This window comes from Pleurodeles waltl, chromosome 1_1 (genome assembly GCF_031143425.1).
Source record: "Pleurodeles waltl isolate 20211129_DDA chromosome 1_1, aPleWal1.hap1.20221129, whole genome shotgun sequence".
Classification (NCBI taxonomy): domain Eukaryota; kingdom Metazoa; phylum Chordata; class Amphibia; order Caudata; family Salamandridae; genus Pleurodeles; species Pleurodeles waltl.
The window spans coordinates 448,394,770-448,417,749 of record NC_090436.1 but is presented as its reverse complement, the minus strand read 5'-3'; the positions used below and the strand labels follow the sequence as shown (position 1 = coordinate 448,417,749).

Here is a 22,980-nt window from a genome sequence, read left to right as displayed (position 1 = left end):
TTCGATGATTTTCTTTACTGAATGTCTTTATTTATATCAATATTTCAGTTCTAGTTAGAGACCTTGCTTTTTGTTCACCAGATTTAATGTCTCTATATTTATATTTCCTCTGGATAAACCTCTGTTTAGTCTCAGCAAATTTTGTTTCCATTTCCTGTTCCGTGGAGCAATTTCATTTCATTCTAATAAACTCCCCATAGGGAATGCTTTTCTTTAATGATTTGGGATGAAAGCTTTCTCCATGTAGGATACTATTCGTTGAAGTTGTTTTTTTTATATAATATAGTCTCCATCTGATTGTTTTCTATATATACCAACACATCCAGAGATTTAACCTTATTCATACTTATATTATATGTGAATTGTAATCCTACCTCATTGCTGTTCAACTTATCAACATATTCCATAAATTCATTTTCAGTTCCATTCCAAATGATAAAAAGGTCATCTATGTATCTTAGCCAAATTACTGCCTTCTCTGCATTCTTCTCATTTTCTTCCCCCGGGCTATGTGTTTTTCCCACCAACCCATGGTCAGGTTGGCGTAGCTCAGTGAAAAAGAAATCCCCATCGCCGTCCCACATATTTGGGCATACATTTGCTGATTGAAGAGAAAGATAATATTGTTTAAACATAATACAGTCATCTTCAATAGCATCTGTGAGTGTTTCAGCTCTTTCATATCCCTCTGTTTCAAAAAGTATTGTACAGATGTGAGACCCAGGTCATGACTTCTCGACGTGTATAAAGATACTACATCAATAGTTGCTAATTTGTATCCTTCTTCCCATCCTGTTTCCACTAGTATTCTCAAAAAGTCTCCAGTGTCTTTTATGTACAAGTTAAGATTTAATACTAAGGGAGCCAAAAAGTAATCAACATACCTTGACATACTTTCATATAGAGATCCACAGCTTGATATTATCAGACGGTTAGGAGGTTCCTTGAGACATTTGTGTATTTTGGGAAGAAAATAGATTCTAGGTATAATGGGATTATCATTTCTCAAGAAAACTCTCTCACCATTATTCAAGAGCCCTTCATCATACCATTTATCCAAATATTCATCCAACTCAATTATTAGATAATTGATCGGATTTGTCTTTAGTTTTGAGTAGTGAGTTGTCTCACCAAGTTGACGATATGCTTCCTCCATATATTTTGCTTTCTCCATGATCACTACATTGCCGCCTTTATCAGCTGGTTTAATTTCCAAATTATGATTGTTCATAAGTTTCTTCAAGGAATCTTGTTCTTGTAAAGTAAAATTTTCATCTGTATTAATCTGTTTCGTATATTCCAATTGCTCAAGTTCTTTCATAACCAGGTCATGAAATACAGCAATCATGTTTCCAGGTGATAGGGCTGGACAACATTTGGACCTTGGCTTAACATTTGTGTGTTTATGTCCTTGTGTATTTATTTCTAATTCTTCCAATATTTGAGTTTCAGACATCTCATGATCCTCTAGATCATTCATCAGATAATATGCTGTTTTGATATCTGATTTTTGTTCAATAGTCAAACTAGTAATCATAGATTTATTTTCATCATGTTGTTTTCCTTTTAAACCATGTCTGGAAAATAATTTTGACAGCTTTAATTTCCGTACAAACTTATATATATCAATTCTGGTCTCCACATAGTCAAAGTGTTTTTCCAGTGAGAAGGTTAACCCTTCATTTAAAAGGTTCATTTCTTGTCTCGTCAACTGATGGTTGGAAAGATTGCCGATCAAGTTCTCATTTTGTTTACTTTCCATTAATTTACTTTGTTATTTTGTTTGTTCCTCAATGGGTATGCCTTGGCTTTTTCCAGATTCCCTTCTTGTTTTTTGGTATTTCCTTGATCGAATGTATGTTTTCCTCCACGTCCTCGTCCTTTATCTCTGCCTCTGCCCTTTGGCTTTCTCTGATCCATATAATCCCAATTTCATTTGTCTAAAAAAGTTGTCTTTCTTGCAGGTATTGTTGTTCCTTCACCTTCACTGATTTCCACATCTGATTCACTTACTGAGGTATTGGGAGATTTAATTTTTATCATTAATGCCAATGTAGGCCTGTTGTTTTAACACATCAAATCTTTTTGCACATGTTAGTATCCGACCAATTTCATAATCATTTTCATCTCTTTAAAATATTCTCTGTTTGCGTTCTTCAGCTAATTTCTCATATTTATCCAAATTAGCCTCCATTTTTTTTCCTTAATTTTTCACTTTCTTCTTCCTTTTTCAACGATGTAATTTTCATTTCTTTTTCACTTATCCCCTTCAAGATCTATTCAATATCTTTTTTGGCATGTTTAATGATAATACACGTCATATTTTTTAACATTCCATGCTATTGGCGCCCCATTCTTCAAACATCTCGAAATTGGTATCCGGATGATTAGGCAATGTAAACATTCTTAAACCCCTTGGAACTCTCCCCACTTTTATATATTTTCCAAAGTTAGCACTTCCCAACTTTTAGTTATTTCCTTCTTTGCAAGTGGTTCCAATTGAATATACAGTTGTTTCAAAATGTCTCCTCCATATACTTCTCCAGATTTGTTCATTGCCCCTGACACAGTCTTTATTTCTTTATTAAACAAACATTCTGCTCTCTGTATCCCTCTTTCAGCTCTTGTTTCCATTGTTTATTTTTACTACTTTATCTAGATTCCTTAGAGTAAGCCAAAACAACTGTATTAACGAGTCCTTGTTAGCAACACACTCACAAAATATTAGGTGGATATATTTCTGGTTAGTTGTACATGCAATTGTATAATCCAATGTCAAAAAGACTCTCCCAATCCAAATCGAGGATAATTAATTAATTATGTCTGATTTTATCCTCACTGCATCGCACCAACATTTACTCTTTGTTTTTGTTGTGGTTTTTATTCTTCCACACCAGAATTAGTCTGAGGCACTTGCCCCCAGAGGCTCGGGACGCACTGGAGCGGCTTCCTCCGAACCTGCGCGCTAGGCACTTCGTCTCTTACCAGGTATAGAGTGTTGCCTCCTTCTTCGGCGCCCGTTGTTTTTCTGGCGCGTCCTTTGTAATTGTTGAAATTCCTCAACTGCGTTCCTTGCAAAGACGTCGAGACCTAATTCACAGAGTTTCTATAAATGTGGGTCCGTGCCTTCCGTGTGCACCAGGTAATAATGTGTGCCACAATGAGGGCTGCTTTATATACATATCAATCCAAACAGAAAACGGTAAAGATAGCACACTCAGGACTTCAGGAAGTAAAGCAAAAAAGCTTTAATCACAACGAGTGTTGGCTGTCTCCGCAGCCTTGATCATGTGAATATCACCACCAATCAACAGCAGTTAAATGCATCAAATTAATTTGCATAAAAACAGGACTAAAGGAGACGGATAGAAATAGAGATAGAAAACGAGGCATAAGTATAATCATTCCTAATAAAATCTCTTACTGATCTTATACCAGACATTCTTCAACAATTCATAAATATAAGATAGTAACAATTGTTTATCAAAAATTATCTCTAAAATATTATGTCCACTTAATTTTCAAATGAAATTTTTAAATTACTTTCAAATTGTCTTAAAAAAATACCATCAGAGCTGGAAAGGGGGAATAAAATAACCTTAGTATGCAAGGCATACATAGAAATCTCGATAAATGATCGTTACCTAAAAGCCAATAAATACCTGTTTGAATAACAAATATGTTACCCCCTTGCAAATTCTCGTATCTATACATGAATGATCTAAAATACATTCATGGCTCCTCTAAGTTAAATATATATAGGCCTGTTTAAAAATACAGCTACATATTTAAGTTGTTATATAATTATTTAACCGACATTGAACAAAGCAGAAAAAATCAAATGTGCAAAAAATCCTTATCTGCATATCAACCACCCAGTGCACCAAGTAAAGGTGAAAATTAAACAGAAGGAAAAGTAGGTAACTGAAATCCATCTATCCTCCATCTGACCCCCATCTTCCTGTAAAGATATAAAATAAACTAATTAGATTACTGAAATAAATAAATAAACAGATCTCTAGAACCTCAACACTAGACTATATGGCCACAAAGACAATTATTGACTTTATATGAAAAAAGGATAACAAATATATGTATATATGAAATATACACATATATATTTGTCAAGTCATCAACCAATGTTCTAATCCTCATATAGGTGAGTAATTAATTCCTCACCAGAATTCAATCCATTGGGCATCTCAGTTTCCAAATCCAGAATATATCTAGATTCCTTTTCCCATAAAGTTTGTTCTCTATTGCCACCTCTATGGTAAGATGGCACATGTTCAATACCAAAATACGACAAGAGAGAACAATCAGAGTTGTGTTTTTCTTCAAAATGTCTGGCTACAGGATAATGTACATCTTTTTATGTAATAGCTCACATATGTTCCAAGCCCATGTTTTTTTACACTGTGTTTAGTACTACCTACATACCACCTATGACAGGGACACTCTAATATATAGATGGTAAATGGGGTACTACAAGTCAAACATTGAGTAATCTGCTGCATATTTCCTAGTTTACATGTCTGATAGAAAATAGTGGCAGAGAGTGTCTTAGAGTGTAGTGTTGCACAATGGAGTGTTGTAGAGTGGAGTGACAGAGTGGGATAGCGGAGAGTGGAGTGGAGTAGAGTGGCGTGGTGTACAATGGAATAGCGTACAGTCGAGTGTCGTAGAGTAGAATAGCATAGGCTGGAGTGGTGTAGAGTGGAGCAGCATGAGTAGGACAGCATAGAGTGGAAAGGCATAGAATTGAGTGGCGTTGAGTGGAATAACATAGAATGGAGTGGTGTAGAATGGAATAGCGTAGAGTGACGTGGCATAGAGTGTGGTGGCACAGAGTGGAATGTGCAGAGTGTGGAGTGGCATAGAGTCGCGTACAGTCGAATGGCATGCAATGAAATAGTGTAGCACAGAGTGGAGTGGCATGCAGAACAGCAGCATAGAGTGGAGTGACACAGAGGGGAGTAGCATGGAGTGGAGTGGCGGAGAGTGGAGTGACATAGAGTGGAGTGGTGTTTAGAAGACTAGCATAGAGTGGAGAGGCGTAGAGTAGAATAGCATACAGTGGAGTGGTATACAGTAGAGTGGCATAGAATAAAGTGGCATATAGTGGAAGTAGAGTGGAGTGCCGTACAATGGAGTGGCATACAGTGGAGTGGTCTAGACGGAGTTGACTAGAGTGGAGTGCTATAGAGTGGAGTAGCATAGAGTGGAGTAACGTACACTGGATTGGTGTAGAATGGAGTGGCATGGAGTGGATTGGCATAGAGTGGAGTGGTGTAGAGTGGAATAACGACCAGTGGAGTGCGTAGAGTGAAGTGGCATACAGTGGAGTAACATATTGCAGATTAGGGTGGGGTCGCATAGTGGCTTACAGAGGAATAGCATACAGTGGAGTGGTGTAGAGTGGAGTGGTGTATACTGGAGTGGCATACTGTGGCATAGCGTAGAGTGGAGCTGCCTACAGTGGAATAGCATTAAGTGGAGTGGCATATAGTGGACTGACCTAGAGTGGAGTGGTGTGTAGTAGTGTAGAGTTGACTGGCATAGAGTGGAGTGGCATACAGTGGAATAGAGTTGAGTGGTGTGACATAAAGTAGAGAACCGTATACTGGAGTGGCCTAGAGTGCAGTGGCATAAGTGATATTGGAAAGTGGATTATTGGTAAGGGCAGGTATGTAACTACACTTAGCAATAAGCCACTAAGCCCCACTAGGTCCAGTTAAGTCTAATTAAATTAATTCCAGCTCAACCTTTGGTAGCCTGGCAACAAGCAGTTAGGCTTAACTTAGGAGACAGGTGTGTGAAGCATTTAAAAATCACATAATAGTAAATAAGTAAAACATAAAACACAATAAAAATCCAATGCAATTTATAAAAATAGATTATATTTTTATCTTTAAAATGACACTAAAATGACAAAAATCCAATAAAACGGACTGGAGATATGATTTTTTAAAGAATATTTTTTTTAGGGCATAGAAACTAAAAATGCCAATCTAGGCATCTGGTCGCACTCGACCGTGGCAAAGTCAAAATTTTAGGCCAAAGGCGATGGAGTCCCGTCGGCTACAGTGAGCGGAAAGCCTTGTCAAAGTTTTACCTTTGGACTTACGCCCTCACTAAGACCCTGGTGGGCTTTTGACCGTCAGGGTAAATGTGGCAATATCACCGCCAACAGGCTGGTGGTGTGTACCGCCACATCATAAGTGTGGTGGGTAGGCCGCTGCCATCCCGCCACATCTCCACACATACCGCCATGGCGGTATGAACCAATGGGTCAGAGATGTACATCTTTGACCTGGCAGTCCACAGCAGACTGCCGGTGGCATTATGAGCCGACCTACCGCCATGGTTTCCGCAGCGGTAGCACCTCCACGAAAACCATGGTGGTAGGGCTACCGGTGATAGGGAATTCCTTCCCTGTCACTGGTAGATGACTCCCCCACCCTCCCAGCAAGCACGTGACCCCACCACCGCCTACACACATAGTGCCCCCCAACACCTACAATCACAGCGCCTCCACAACCCCTACTCACGATGCCCCAACCCCCTCCCCACATACATGCACAGATACACCCACACGCACCACGCATATACCCATTCACTTACAATTCCATACACGCATCCACTCACATGCATTCATGCACGCATTCACTCACACATACTCACACGCATTCACTCACACATACATGCATTCACTCACACATACTCACACGCATTCAGGCACGCAATCACTCACACATACTCACAAGCATTCAGCCGCGCATACACACAAACATCCAAACACGCATACTCACACGCATACACACTGACTTGCAGACATGCACTCATTTCAACATTCATACACGCATTCACTCACACGCATACAACCACGCATACACCACAACACTCACAGACGCATTCACACACGCACACACATATTCATACACACACGCAGACACCACACACTCACACACAATACCCCCACCTTCCCACCCTCATCCCCTGTTGGACGCCCGACTTACCTTGTCTGGCGAGGAGGTCGTCCGGCAGGGAAGGTGAAAGGGCACTACCACTGCCGGGTCAGTGCAGGTGGTAGCAATGCCAGTGCGCCGCCGGCCGCCAGCATGGCTATTCCCGGATCCCAACAGTGTGGCGGAAATCAGGCAATACCCATTATATGGCAGACGGAAGACCGCCAGCACTGGCGGTCTTCTGGCGCCTGTGGCTTTGACGGTCTCATCAGGACGAACTCACAAGTCAGATCCGTCCTCCCTGGAGCCCATTTCGAATACGCCTTGCAGTAGAACTCGGTGAAGAATTCTACGTTCGGACTTAGACGATTTTTCATGACAGAAATCTTCATCCGGGACGTACTAGAAATTGAAGCCGACCTCCCTGAAGCCCTCTTCGGATACCCTACGCGGGAAGATTCGTCAACTTTTTACGTTCAGACTTAGAAACTTTTCGGAGCTTTTTCTCTCTGATGTCGGACGACCCTCCACAGCAAGCCGATTCCAAGTTGACATCGTCAGATTGCCTTTCCACAAGCTCCCAGTGAAATCCTGGAAGTCTGGGGCTCTGGAGCTTTTCAGTGGGACAAACCAGCAAATCAGGCCAGTTCGCAGTCGATGTAAGCAGGCTTGACTCATGATGTCGGGTCGGTCCACTTATGGAGCTTTTTCCAAAAAGTGCTCCAAACTTCTCCAACTTTCAGGATCTTCTTTCAGAAGGTCTTTGAAGATCTTTTAGGAGTCGACAACTCACTCCAAGGTTTCAGAAGTTCTGAGTTGCTCCTTTAGGGTTAGAACTCCCAAAGTGCACCTGACTCAAATCCAAAAATGACCACTGGTCAGCTGGACACTTTCTTCAGGGCTTGATGCAGTGGACTCTGGTCAGCTATTTTCTCCCTGTAGCAAACAGGGAGTCCTGTCTTGAAGCAGTTGAAGACAGGCAAAGTCCTTTTAGTGGTGAAGCCCAAGTGTTCAGCCGGTGCAGTTCTTCAGAGTGTAGTGGCCAGGTGCAGGTCAGGGCCCAGCAGGGCAGTCTTTCTTCTTCTTTGTCTTGTTCCTTGTAGGGATCTGAAGTGGTATGCAGCTCTGCCAGTTGTATCCTTGCTCCTCGGGGTGGAAAGCACGGGGGCCTCTGTCCAATCATGTGCAGGCCACCACCCTCTTGAGTGACCACTTCCTGGGAAGTGTGGCAAAAATCAATCCCAGAGACCAACATTCTCCAAAAATCCAAGGTGGAAAAAATTTATTCTCAGAGGTTAGGTCTGGGTGAGCCCACCCACTGGTGTGGCTATGTTTCCCTTGGCACACCCCTTTCGAGCCCTCTCCTAATCTAATTAGTGGGCACCTGGTTGTCTGGTTTTGCAGAAAATGGGGGTGGTCTACTTGCTGGCCCAAATATCCTTCCCTCCTTTGAAGTACAGTTTGGTTACTCTCCCCCCATCCTGTTCCACTATCTGCTGAGGCACTTCTCTTCCCCCAGAGACTTCCTTTCTGCTCAGCCCAGGCCACTTCACACCTCATTTAGGCAGCCTGGCCAGGCTGCCAGAGGCTGGCCAATCAGAGAAAGGCTCTACAGGGCTGAAGTTGGCAATTTTCAGGTAGAGATCTAAAAAACGTTTCTTTAGTTAGTTATATTAAATTCAACAATGGCAAGTTGTTGGACTTATTATAACCACAAGTTTGATACCAAACTTGAAATATTTAGCCCTTTTTGAGACATTATTATTTTAAAATAAAGTCTCCCCATGTTAGCCTATGGAGCCCATTCACTACAGTGAGGGAAAAAAGTAATGTGGTTATTTTTCCATCACCTGGGCATATAAAACATCTTTTATAAAGTCCCTGCTTATAGTTATATATCACCCAGTCCTAGGGGCACTTAGGTCACACCTTAGGGGTGACCTATGTGTACAAATAAGGTAGTTTATGACTTTGGCAGTACTTTTAATTCCGAAGTCGAATTTGGGGTTAACTTTCATCTAAAAGCAGCCAGCAAGGTAGGCCTGCCTTTAAAATGACACTGGGCACCTCAGCAGTGCGCCTATGGGTGCACTACCTATGCTGGGGTCCCTTAACCTACATGCCCTACCATATACCAGGGACTTATAGGTAGGTTGATACAGCCAATTATAATTAGCCTAATTTGTATAATCCATTTTACACAGAGCACTGGCCCTGGGACTGGTTAGCAGTACCCTGGGCACAGTCGAGAGTCAGTAACCACCAGTATCTGTCCAAAAAGTCTGGGGGTGACCAGGGCAAAAAGGAGGACTTTCCTACAAGTGGGATAGTGTAAAGTGGAGTGACATACACTGGAGTGGCATAGAGTTGAGAGGATTGGCATAGAATGGAGTGATGTAGAGTGGAGTGGTGTACAGTGGAGTGACATACAGTGGAGTGCCATAGACTGGAGTGGGCTAGAGTGGACTACCGTGACTGGAATAGTGTAGAATGGCATGACATACACTGGAGTGGTGTAGAGTGGAGTGCATTGGCGTAGAGTGGAGTGATGTAGAGTGGAATACCGTAGAGTGGAGTGGCGTACAGTGGATTCAGGTAAACTGGAGTGGCATAGAGTGGAATGGCATAGAGTGGAATGGTGTAGAGTGGAGTGGCATTCAGTGGAGTGGGAGTGGAGTGACACAGAGTAGAGTGGCGTATAGTGGAATAGCATACAGTGGAGTGGTGGAGAGGGAAGTAGAATACACTGGAATAGCATGGGGAGAGTTGTGTAAGTTGTGTACAGTGGAATAGCATGGAGTGGCATAAAGTGGAGTGGCATTTAGTGGAATACCATAGAGTATAGTGGTGTACAGTGGATTAGTGAATAGTGGAGTGGCATAGAGGTGGAGTGACGTGTCTGCTTTTACAAAACTAAAAAGCAGCCATTTTGTTTTTACCCACACTTTGGGCCTTACTATGACCCTGGAGGTCACCAGAATGCCGGTGTCACGGTCGCGGTCGGGCCGCCACCAAAGTGGCGGTCCAACCGCTACATTATGACCATGGCTGTCCAACAACCAACACCACCAAGCAGCCGCCAGCCTGCAGCCTCGCGGTCCTGGCGGTTGTAATCCGCCAGGGCTTGGGGATTACAAGTCCCCATCCGCCAGCCTGTCCATGGCGGTTTACACTGCCATGGAAAGGCTGGTGGAATGGGGGACTTGAGGGGGCCCTGCCAGCGCATGGACAGTGTAGGGGCCCCCAGACACAGCCCCGTCGTGCATTCCACTGCCCGAATTACAGGCAGTGGAATGCGCAATGATGCTGCACCCGCCGCACCACCACATTGCAGCCAGCTCCATTAGGAGCTGGCTGCAAAATTAAGGCCCTGCGGAGAACTCCTAATAGGGCTGGCGGGGTACAGGGTGCACAGGTGGCCTGATGGCGGGAAGAGAGGTCACCCGCCAAACTCGTAATGCAGCCCTTTGTCTGTGTTCTGGGTTAGGGTCTTGATATAGGTAAGTAGTAGGTTTTATTGTTGTTCCTTACCTATTACCATTTTATTAAAGTGTTACTAAGAAGGGAAATGTATGTATATTTTTATACGTATTTTTCAAAGGTTTAGGGACTACTACACTAGTACCTAGAAAACACTGCAGGAGTTACAGGAATAAAAAGAAAAATACCTAAAAAATTAAAAATACACTGTAGTACAGACATCAATGATATATAGTGTAGTGCAGTGTATTATTCATTTTTTTAACAAATGTAGTTTTTTTAATGTTATTAAGTAGCACAGTAATTTGTAGGTATTAACACAGTACTCTGTAGACTTTTCTGTAAAAAATCAAATATGCAAATATATAGATAAAAACCCAGAAAGAAATCTTTCCACACCATATTCTGTATTCCTGCCAAATTTCATGAAAATACATTTAGACATTTTGACGCTACATCTGTCTCAAAAGTACAAAAAAGTCAATTGAAAATGCATTGGGGTATTACACATTTTGGGACCCCTTCCCACACACCCAGTTGATGAACAATAGATCAGCAAAGTTTCATGGAGGTTCGTCAAACTGGAGTCAAAGTTATTAGTGAGCAAAAAATCAAAGCAATTCCTGTCTTTAGGAATCCTTGCTATAACTAGAGTGGCTATTGACACTCACACACATTCAGGAGGCTTTTGGTCAACCCTCTTCCATAAACATTCGGGATGATAGTTCCCATGCTTTTTTATGCACTTTGACTTCTGGAGGTATGCAGGCAATAGTGTTTTTTTGGCATTAAAAAAGTACTGCTTTTGCAGGATAACAGTCAAACGTGTTGTTACTATGTAAGGCAAAACGTAACCGGAAAAGTATGTGTTTATTTAATCTAGGTAAACAATAATTTTAAGAATTGTGCAAGGTACTGACAGCAATGAAAGGTGTCAGGGCGTCTGTCCTTAATTGGTCTTTGATATTTAATTTATAAAGGGGCGCGTTAGAGGTTCGATAGACTTTTGACTACGCTTAGAGTGAGTCCACCATAAGCCTCTAATTCACTACAATTTCAACATCATAATCAATAAGCATCATCAAATATTCTTTCGAATCATTAACCTTTACACACCATGACCCATTTGTTCACGAATAACCACACCTTTATGTAAAAGTTAGAACGTTTATTTCCCTATATTAACAATGCTAATATCACGTAAATTAGTCTCAAAACCAGCTGATAAACATAGAAGAATAACATCGGTTGACCAAATCTTTTAAAGAATCTCAATTTAGTTAACACATTGACCACTAAACTTTCAAGAGTCACAGTACAAATCAATAGCAAGAACAACTGTTCAATAAACATAGAATACATCTAGGTTCAGAAAATGAGCAACATCAACCTTATTAATAGTTTGTTAGCATTCTCTGGGACTCCCTAACTAATCTTCTGGTCAGAATAGCGTGTTTGTACTTCATGCAAAACAATTTAGTCAAAGCAAATTTGGAAAACATCTTACCATGGCTCTATCAAAATAGTGGCTGGTACCTAGAAACAAGGAACAAACTTACAACAAGAACAATAGCATTTTGTTATACCTCTCCTCATATGGATCAGCAAGCTGCAATTATCTTTGTCAGTTGGACATCAGCTCGGTCAGCATCAGCAGTGGGCAGTGAAAGGAAAGGGTTCAGACACAGGGGTCCCTAAACTATCTAAACCAATTAAGAAGTAATGTCTAAGGGATCAGCAATGAGCATCAGAATTTTAAGAAATATAGTTTAAGATAGACATAAATCACAAGGAACTGTTTAACTCACCAAACAGAAAAGAATGAGAACACATCTCCTCTGTACAGTTGGGCTAGGTTAAAATCGCCTAAAAAACTTCCAACACTGTCATTGGTCAGGAAATTGTCCGTTTACAATTTGTCTAACAAGAATAAAACCTCAAATCTAAGATATAACTAAACTGACTTTCACATGTCAATGATTGGCTGCTCATCTCGCGTTCCCATCGTCAGGCCTCGCCAGGTAACATTTTTGTACCCAACCTTACTCCAGTCAGTGCATCCATTGTTAGCTCCTGGGAACATCGCTGTCTCACGCATCAAACTATACAGTGTAACAACTACTAATACAAGATATTCTAGCAAGCAGTTTCTCATAAGAGAGTTAAAGACACCTGCTAACGTTTGGTCAACAGGGTGTGAACAACACATGTATTACATTTTCTGGACATACATTCCCATGATTTTATTAAACAGTGCAGCTTAATATAAATCTGTGCAAACTAGGCCCAAACCTTGCTAACTTAAGGCCTACAGTTAAAATGCAAATACATAATGTAAATTAATTAATATAACACACTACTACCATAGTCTAAACGCAGGCACTTCAATTAATATCAAGAAGCATTAAATAAAGACATTTCGTACTTTAGTGAGCACTTTTTCAACGTGGCACATTATTTTTTATATCTGTCAAATTCTTATGCAAATTCATAATCCAAAATACTGAAAATCCATTAGAAGGTAAATTCAGAATCCACAAAGGTACACTGAAATTTGGGAGTATTTGTTTTTTTCTGCAGTGGTCTTGTAATAGAGAAAGGCTCTCACTTTGGCTTGTCGGGGCACAGCTCTCAGACGGAAGTGGGAGGAAGAAACGTTAACTTCAACAGCTGTTTCTTGACCCCAGCTGTCAGTCTTCCCAAGAATACATTTCGGCGAGTCCTATTTGAAGCGAGGAGGGAATTTCATTATTCGGTCCAAGACCGACCGCTGACCGCTTGTTATCAGAAATTAACACAGAGCTGAGGGATGTGTTCATTCTCGGCTCCCACCCACTCCCTACCTGTACAGGGCTGGCAAGGAGTGGGTTTACCTTTGCCCAGCGGGCTTCCTTTTATTGCGGCGCCCCCACGGATTCCAAAGCAATGGTAAGCGCTGCAGCTAGACAGTAATTCACAGGCGAGGGCAGCTTGAAACCGCTGAGCTGAATAGCATTCGCTGTTCCATCTCCCGGCCTCCCTCCCCTCCACAGCTCCGAATTCTTTTTTGATTCAGGAAGTTGTGGTCTCCCGTCTGCCACATAAGTTTGTCAATACGAAACTAACGTTGGTGTGTATGTGCTGTGGTCTCTGTAAAGAGGGCATAATCCCCTGCAATAGGGCGATACACACCTTTCTTTAGTCTGTGCTGACCAAAAATAAAACCAGGGAGAGAGAGCATGGCATTGCGTAGGCAGCGCTGCAGAATAGCAACCAAAGGTAGTCATTCCCAACTCACACTGCCTATGTCATTTTATAACCACCATGCACTTGTTGAGGAGTACATTTAACATGTAACGTGCTAGATCTCCGAAAGACGTACCGTGACAGTTGTGTGTGTGGCTGTGCTGCCTAAACGCCCACTAAAATAGGCATTGACAAAATCAATAGGTCTGACTTTAAATAGTTTCAGCGCTGAAACTGGCCCAGTGCACGTGCATTCAAAACCTCTGGGAATGGCTTAAGTGTACGTATTTAGGAAGTGAGTGGGGTGCTCTTCATCCCAGCAGTCGAAATGCATAAAACATAGGGTAGGATCTGTAATCCGGGGTACAGTGGTAGTGGTGGGGTCAGAGAAGTGGCTAAAAAGAACATTTCGGCAACTATTTTGTCGGCATTTCACCTGCTGGTTACTAACTATAAATATAATGCACAAACTGTCAGTGAAAATGAATTGCAGTTGTTTAATGTGATCACTTCAGCTGCCCCTCGTATCTGGAGGGGCACTGATTTGAATCTTTGTTGGCGCATTTGGAGACAGTGACATATATGTAAACAAAAAGTGTTAAAGTAAAGAAAAAGGTACCTTCTTACGGTGGCATGTATGTGTTTTCAAACAATAGATTAAAAACGATCCATCATAAAAATACATGTAAACAACATGAACTGAAAGAGAATTGTTAGTCATTAGTTTAAAAAATGTTTTACATACTGTATAAGATTGACTGCCACAGTTAAAAATATGTTTTACACACTGTATAAAGTAGGCTGCACATAGTATAAGAAAGATTGTAGCAAAATGTAAAAAAAGAGTAAGGGCCTGATTACGAGTTTGGCGGTCTTGTCACTGCCATCACACCGGCATCGGAAACCCCGACCGCCAACTAGGTGGTCTGCCAGCTGAATGATGTTGGTGGTTTGCTGAACTAGAGACTGCCAGAGTTCCGCCAACACCACCAGCCATTCGCCTTGATGACGGCTGGGGAAAAGCAGCTGTCGGGGCGGTATGGACAAGGGTACCGCCGTCCACATTACGATGTGCTTTTCCTTTGAGCCGACTGAGGCAAGGAGACCGCCTGCTTTGAGATGGCGGATTCGAAGGAAATGGGGTGCTACCTACCCCATTTCCTTCTTTTCCCTTCAGTCTCCCACATGGATTCCTTTGTCCACGTCCCCCCCTTCCAGCAGCAACTTCACACGCCCCCCCAAAAAAATACAGATAAGTACCTTTTGCATTTTTCTGCTGTTGTCTGCATTGGGCATATGTGGCCCAGTCTCTAGCAATGGAATAGTACATGTACAAAGTATTTTTACACGTGTCATGCATATGTGTATGTTTTGGTCACAATGTACACTCCTGCATTGACACAGATGGAAAAATATACCTTGTATTGCTGACCGTGTCTCCCGCTGGTCCACGGCCGTCAGGAACATGGCTGCTAGGTCAGCGGTAACATTGTAATACAGCGTGCGTGGAGACAGTCGACTCAGCTGTCTTTTGGGGACCACTGCCTTGGCAGTATGGTGGCCCGACCACCAAACTCATAATCAGGCCCTCAGTCTTTAAGTGACCACAGTGCCTTTAAAAAGTAATATTTTTAATAGTATGCAATTAGATCGTACCTAGTGCAAACCTTTGTAATAGGTTTCTATTAAAAGGACAGAATCCAGAACTGTTAAAAACCAAAGGAGCATACAAAAATGATCCCCTAGCCCTGAACAATGGAAGCCTATAAGGGGTTAGAGTCAGCACTACCTGTATACTCTTACTGATAAAGATGAAGGCTTCCATCAAATAACGTCTTTATTAAATTCAGAATAAACAGGACACAGAGACTGCCACCATATTCATTCTCTTCCAACTTCCAACTGCCTCCCTCTGCATTCCAGCCCCTGCATTCCAGCCCCTAGTCACAACATTCTTTCCCCATGGTTACCCCATGTTGACGCATGCACCTCATTTAATGATAAAGCTGCATAATAAGACCCAACACATCTTCCCCCTTATATTTTTAAACATGCTTTTTCAACAACCACTAAATTACTTTGAAATACATTCCAATATAAATTGATTGCACTGTGTTACTCATCTTTCCCCACAACTTGTAGAGAATCAAAATATTCCTCATGGTCAACAACTAACTAACTACAATGTTGGCAATTTGGCAAAATGTTAGTTGCATTCAAGAATTAACAATATACAATGTTGACAATTTAATAAAATATTATTTGCATTCAACTATTAACTATATACAATGTTGGTGTAACAATACCAAAATAATTACTTTACTTTTGGTACAATACCCCTATATCCTTAATGTCAGAAAGAACAGAATTAAATGAGTATGTACTCATGAAATCTGTTTGGTACCTTCTTCTTCCTTGTTGATATTCTTCGTAAATAATTTTTGCTGTCATTTGATTCACATTAATTATCACCATCCACACCTTTCCTACTTTGATACCTTCACATATCATGAGCTTTGGATAGTTTCTCCTTGTTACATCATTTACCATCTTCCAATCTCACCACATTCCCTTTTACTTCCATTACGTCTTTTGGTGCAGAAAACTTGGACTCCCCCTGAGGTACCTTCTTGGAATTTTTACTCTTACTTCAATCCTTGTTACTCTTCATCATACCTGCTCTAGGCTTCTAATATTTTTCTATCAATGTCTCTTATCTTATCCTCACAGATTGGAAATTCTCCCATCCACTGCTTTGTCATCTTGGTGGCAGGAAACCTCCCCCTCCACAACACAAAAGGTGATACACCCATGACTGCATTAGGAGTGGAACGAACTGCCCACAATAGTTTCTTTAATTCTAATTTAACATCTAATCTGTTTATCCTGGCTAGTTGAATATTTTCTTTAGTAACTCTCTTTAAATTATTCTACTAAACCGTTTCTTCTTGGATGGTATCAAGAAGTCTTAGTATGTTTAATTCCTAAAACTTTCAGAAAACTAGTAACTTGAGTCGAGGTGAACTGGCAACCATTATCAGTTAGGATTTCATCAGGAAAACTCTACTTATCAAATACAGATTCCAAAAATTCTATGAATGTTAAACTGTTAGAAACTTTTGTGAGTTTGATTTCTGGCCATTAGCTATAATAATCCACTGCTACTATGCCATATTCTGTTTCGCCTCCAGGAAAAACCATTGGACCAATAATGTCTATCGCTAATTTGGTCCAAGCCTTATTAGGTACCTTTATAGCTTCCACTGCACTGGGAGTAGTGACCTGTGACTTATCACTTATGGCACAGTTCATGCAATTTCTAATTTAGTGTTTAACACTCATACCTAAACCCGGCCACCAAATGTTTTTGCGAATTTTTCTTTCCATTGCACTCATTTCTATGTGACCTTCATGAATCAAGGTCAAGGCTTTATTCCTAAACCCCTGTGGTAGTACTAAAACATTAGCTCTGTACATAAGATCATTCACAATAGACAACTCCTCATAAACCTGTTTATATGCTTCACTCACCCTTTCTTTACATTCCCATTTTGACCAGTTGTGTAAAATGATTTCCTTTACCTCCTTGATTTGTTAATCTGAACTGCACGCTGATTTCCATTCATCCTCTGATGAAGAACCCTCAGAGTGACCCTCAACAGTACATACTAACTGTATATCATCCTCATTTTCTTCTTCCATACTTCCTTAAATATCTTGAGTGTGAAACAGAGAAAGACAATCAACTAACACATTTTTGATGCCAGGGATGTATTCTACCTGATAGTTATACTCTTAGAGACAATACTGCCATTTGAGAATTCTAGGAGTGGCACATTATCCGCCCTTGGTGGTAAATAATCGCACCAAAGGTTTGTGATCAACTTGCACTGTAATCCTTGCACCCCATAGGTATGGTTTAAAATGGGTAATCCCCCACAAGCACGTTAGAACTTCTTTTTCTATCGCTAAATAGGACATTTTGGCGCCCCTGAGACCTCTGGATGCAAATCCTACTACCTCGTCTCGCCATTCCTGAGTTTCATTAAGACAGCACCTAAACCTTTGCTACTGGCACCCGTCATGATGATGCTTTCATCATGAGTATCAAATGGTTTCAGAGGAATAGCATGTGCTATTTCTTTTTTGATTGATTTAATTCCCTGCTCCACTAACATTTCACAGTCTTTTTTTAACAGATTCCTTAAATTGTATGCTTTTTCAGCACACTTAGGGATAAACCTGGTGTAGAACTCAACTCACCCGAAACCTCCTGGCCCCCACCATGCTGATCCCTTTTTTGGCTATTTGGGCTAGTTTGCGTTTAGGCTTTCGTAATGTTTTGTCCACATAAGCTATCCAAGCCAAATGTGCGTCCTTTTTTTCCAACATCCTAGGGATTCTAAAGGTACCCAGAGTTTGTGGGTTCCCCTGGAGGAGACCAAGAAATTAGCCAAAATACAGCTAAAATTTTGTTTTGTTTTTCAGAAAAAAGGGAAAAAAGGACTTTAGAAGAAAGCATGTATTTTTTTCCCTGAAAATGACATCAACAAAGGGTTTGCAGTGCTAAAATCACCATCTTCCCAGCTTTCAAGAACAGGCAGACTTGAATCAACAAACCACATTTTTGGCATTTTACTGGGACATAAACCATTTTTACTATTTTTTGTGCTTTTAGCTTCCTCCCGTTAGTGACAGAAATGGGTGTGAAAGCAATGCTGGATCCTGGACAGCTTAACATTTCTGAAAAGTAAACAAAATTCCTAATTCAGCAAGGCGTCATTTGTGTAGATTCTACAAGGTTTTCCTACAGAAAATAACAGCTGAAATAAAAACAATATTGAAATTGAGATTAAAAAACAGCCATTTTTCTCCACGTTTTACTCTGTAACTTTTTCCTGTGCTGTCATATTTTCAAAGGTAATATACCGTTACATCTGCTGGGCTTTTCTGGTTGCGGGGATATATAGGGCTTGTAGGTTCATCAAGAACTCTAGGTGCCCAGAGCCAATAAACGAGCTGCACCTTACAATGGGTTTTCATTGTATACCGGGTGTACAGCAATTTATCTGGTGAAATATAAAGAATGAAAAATAGTTATTAAGGCAACCTTTGTATTTCCAAAAGTGGCACAAGATAAGGTGTTGAGAAGCAGTGGTTATTTGCACATCTCTGAATTCTGGGGTGCCCATACTAGCATGTGAATTACAAGGCATTTCTCAAAATAGAAGTCTTTTTTACACACTGGCCCTCATTATGACATTGGTGGTAAGTCCCGCTTACCGCCATGCTGACTGCTGCCAACATACCGCCGGCGCTGTGATTTACCGCTACCCTTATTATGACACACACATAGCAATCCGTCACTATACAGCCACACACACAAGTCCGCCAGCCCAGAGGTCAGTGATAAACTAGCGGTATCCAAATCCACACTGTTAAGCCAACAGAACTATGCCCGCAGCATTATGACCCACGAATCACTGCGGGGGACATTCAACCACGGTAAACCATTGGCAGTACATACCGCTGCGCTCAAAATACACACACACATACAAAACAGCACCACATTGGACAATTCAAAATACACACACCTGACACACATACACACACCAAAAAATTTACGAGAGAGAGAGAGACACCAAGAGCACCCACAGAACCAGAGTCACAAAACACCATCATCCATACACCATCCACGCACCTTACAGCACACACCCCAGCACATCACCCCACACACCCTCACACACACCACACACACTAAACCCATGCACCACAAAGACACCCCAGATTCTCTGAGGAGGAGCTAAGGGTCATGGTGGAGGAGCTCATCCGGGTAGAGCCACAGCTATTCGGATCACAGGTGCAGCAGACATCCATTGCTAGGAAGATGGAGCTATGGCGGAGAATCATGGACAGGGTCAATGCCGTGGGCCAGCACCCCAGAACAAGGGATGACATCAGGAAGAGGTGGAACGACCTACGGAGGAAGGTGCATTCTGTGGTAGCAAGACACCAGATAGCATTACAGAGGACTGGCGGTGGACTCCCACCCCCTCCCCCACAACTAACAACATGGGAGGAGCAAGTCTTGGCAATCATGCATCCTGAGGGCCTGGCAGGAGTAGCAGGAGGACTGGACTCTGGTAAGTCAACTATTTACTACTTTCACACTCCCCCCTACCTGCATGACATCACATACCCCCACCATACCCTCATCCCCATCACTCCACCACCTCACATACACCCCACCATCACAACCTACCCATCCCAATACCAAGCCCTGCACATAACACCAATGCACGGACCCCCATCACAGACCTGCATGGATACACATCACTAAAGCATGCACATTAGAGAGAATCACCTAGCCCACAAAATCAGTACTGACAAAAGGCAAAGCTGACAAGGCACTCACAACCATAGAGGGCAACACACCCATGCATAAGATGTCACACGCATAAACAATAACACTGCATTTACATCCCCACAGGTCCCCCACACAACATCACCAGAGAGGAGGTGCCAGCAACATCCAGTCCCCCCACAGAAGAGGCCACAGTGATGACAGCAGCTCTGGACACCTGGATCTGGATGACCAACCTGGCCCATCAGGGATTTCCGGACAATCCCATACCACCACAGAGTCTCCCCCCTCAGGAAACACCAGCACAGCACCCACCCAGCAGGCCCATACCTCTGTCCCCAGGACATGTCAATCAGCAGTGTGTCCACCACTATGGGGACCCCAGGACACCCCACAAACACAGGACGATCATGGACCTGGGGTCAGTGGCAGTGGGCACACGGCTCAGGAGACAGAGGCACAGGACAACAGGGAAGCTGGGAGGACTGCTGTGCGACAGGGGGAGGACAGGCCCAGGGAACTGACTCTCCAGGAGGCACTCACCAACATCCTGGGAGCATACCACCATTCCCAAGAGACGATGGGCCAGATACTGGACAAGTTGCTGGAGACCCAGCAGCAGCAGGAGGGACAGTACCTGGGCATCAGGGAGGACCTGAAGGACATCCTGGTCACCATTGCAGGGGTGCTGGTAGACATTGCCAACACCATGAGGGAGGCAGTGGCAAACCACCGGGCCCCTGACACTAGCCACACCGGTGAACAGCCCTCCACCTCTGCTGCTGCTATTGGACAGAAGGCCACGCCACAGGACAAATAGGCCACCAGCACCCTTCCCTCAGCAAAGGAAAACCACCACGCAAACAGTCCCTGCAATCTAGGCAGAAGCCAGAGAACATTGCCAAGACCCCACCAGGAAATAGGACTCTCCTGATTGTCACCCTTGTGTCCCACTCTGTCACCCTGTCCACCTTGAAATGCCATTACTCCCCTTCCTATGCCCCCTTGGACGATGCACCTGTGATACAAATAGACTGGACTCTATCCTGGAATTTCCTCCACCATCAACCCAGCCCATTCCACTACCCCCTCTACTTCTTAGCACTTAAGTAAACACCATTGAAAAAAAATACATGTATGGAGTCTGTCAAATGATTAAACTATGTATTCGTTTAACAAGCATGAAACACTGCAATACAACTGTACGGGAATAAATACATAGGAATGACGATGCCAGAGTGGGGCACAGATATCTGAAAATAGAAATGCCAAAGGGTACAGTAAGTGGCCATAGAATTGGGAGAATCTGTCTACCATGTACAATGTCAAACACAAAACTGTCAATGTAAAGTGAAGTTACAGTGTCTTACCTGTGTGTCACTGGACGTACTGTCGTATTATTGCTGTTCTGTTGTCCTGATCCTCTGCTTCCTCATCTTCACTGTCCACAGGGTCCACTGCTGCCACACGCCCTTCTCCAGTCTCATCCTCCTGCAGAAAAGGCACCTGGCGTCTCAAGGCAAGGTTATGCAACATGCAGCATGCCACAATTATCTGGCAGACCTTCTTGGGTGAGTAGTACACAGGATCCACCAGTTAGATGGAGGCAATGAAACCTAGCCTTCAGGAGGCCGAATGTCCCTTCTATTATTCTTCTTGTTCGCCCATGTGCCTCATTGTAACGTTCTTCTGCCCTTGTCCTGGCATTCCTCACAGGGGTCAGTAGCCATGAGAGGTTGGGGTAACCAGAGTCACCTGCAAATATTGAGGGATACCTGTTAGACACACACTAACCCTTATGGTCAACACCATACCCATACAACAACCTCAACTGGGAGGGAACCAAGAATCACCTATTAGCCACACCCGGTGCCTCTTGAGTTGACCCATCACATATGGGATGCTGCTAATCCTCAGGATAAAGGCATCATGCACAGACCCAGGATATTTTGCATTGACGTGGGAGATGTACTGGTCAACCAGGCACACCATATGCACATTCATCGAGAGGAAGCTCTTTTGATTTCTGAACACCTGTTCATTTCTCCGGGGTGAGACAAATGCAATATGTGTTCCATCGATTGCCCCAATGATGTTGGGAATATGTCCCATTGCATAGAAGTCAGCTTTCACTGTGGCCAAATCCTCCACCTGGGGGAAAACAATGTAGCTGCGCATGTGTTTAATCAGGGCATACAGCACTCTGGTCAGCACGTTTGAGAACATTGGCTGTGACATTCCTGCTGCCAAGCCCACTGTCACTTGGAAGGAGCCAGTTCCCAAGAAATGGAACACAGATAAGACTTGCACAAGAGGGGGGCTCCCAGTGGGGTGACGGATAGCAGATATCAGGACAGGCTCCAATTGGGCACACAGCTCTGTGATTGTGGCCCTGTCCAGTCTATGGGTGTGGATAATGTGCCTGTCCTCAATTGTTGCCAAGTCCACCAGGGGTCTGTACACGGGTGGATGTCTCTATCTCCTATTCATCCGCAGCGGTTGTAATCTAGTGGGCAAAACGGGGAGAAGCTGATTAGTATTCCACATTTCCAAACACTACACTGCATTGCGTGTTGTGACTGTAACAGTATATTGTTGGATAGGCCCAAATGATGCTTATGTGTACTGTGACGCAGTTAGGCGCTATAGCCTGCCCTCCCCCAAAATGGCATCCACCTGTCCTGTGTGGTTGGACATTTGGAAATGAGGTAATGCCGCTGACGTTGTGTGCCGTTGCGGGAAGCGGTCGAGTACCGGTGTGCAACTCCTCATTGGTTGTCATTGGGCCCTATAGGTTACAGTGGCCAATGGTGATGTACGCCGGTGGTGACGGTACGTACCGCCGTGGATGTGACCACCATTTTCTATCTGTTCACTCACTTGCTACCTGACTTTCAACAGGAGAGGACCTACACTGCAAGTGCTGCTGTGACCTGTGTCTGG

General features: G+C 42.9%; 1 protein-coding gene across 1 annotated transcript in view; it reads right to left on the bottom strand.

Annotated features, from left to right (window-relative positions):
- ATG10 (autophagy related 10) overlaps positions 1-13,121 on the bottom strand; it is a 718,554-nt gene extending 705,433 nt beyond the window's left edge. Inside the window, exon 1 of the mRNA XM_069224673.1 lies at positions 13,057-13,121. The gene's annotated coding sequence lies outside the window, so the exon portion shown is untranslated. The remainder of the gene's footprint in view (positions 1-13,056) is intronic.
- Between the last annotated feature and the right edge of the window lie 9,859 nt (positions 13,122-22,980).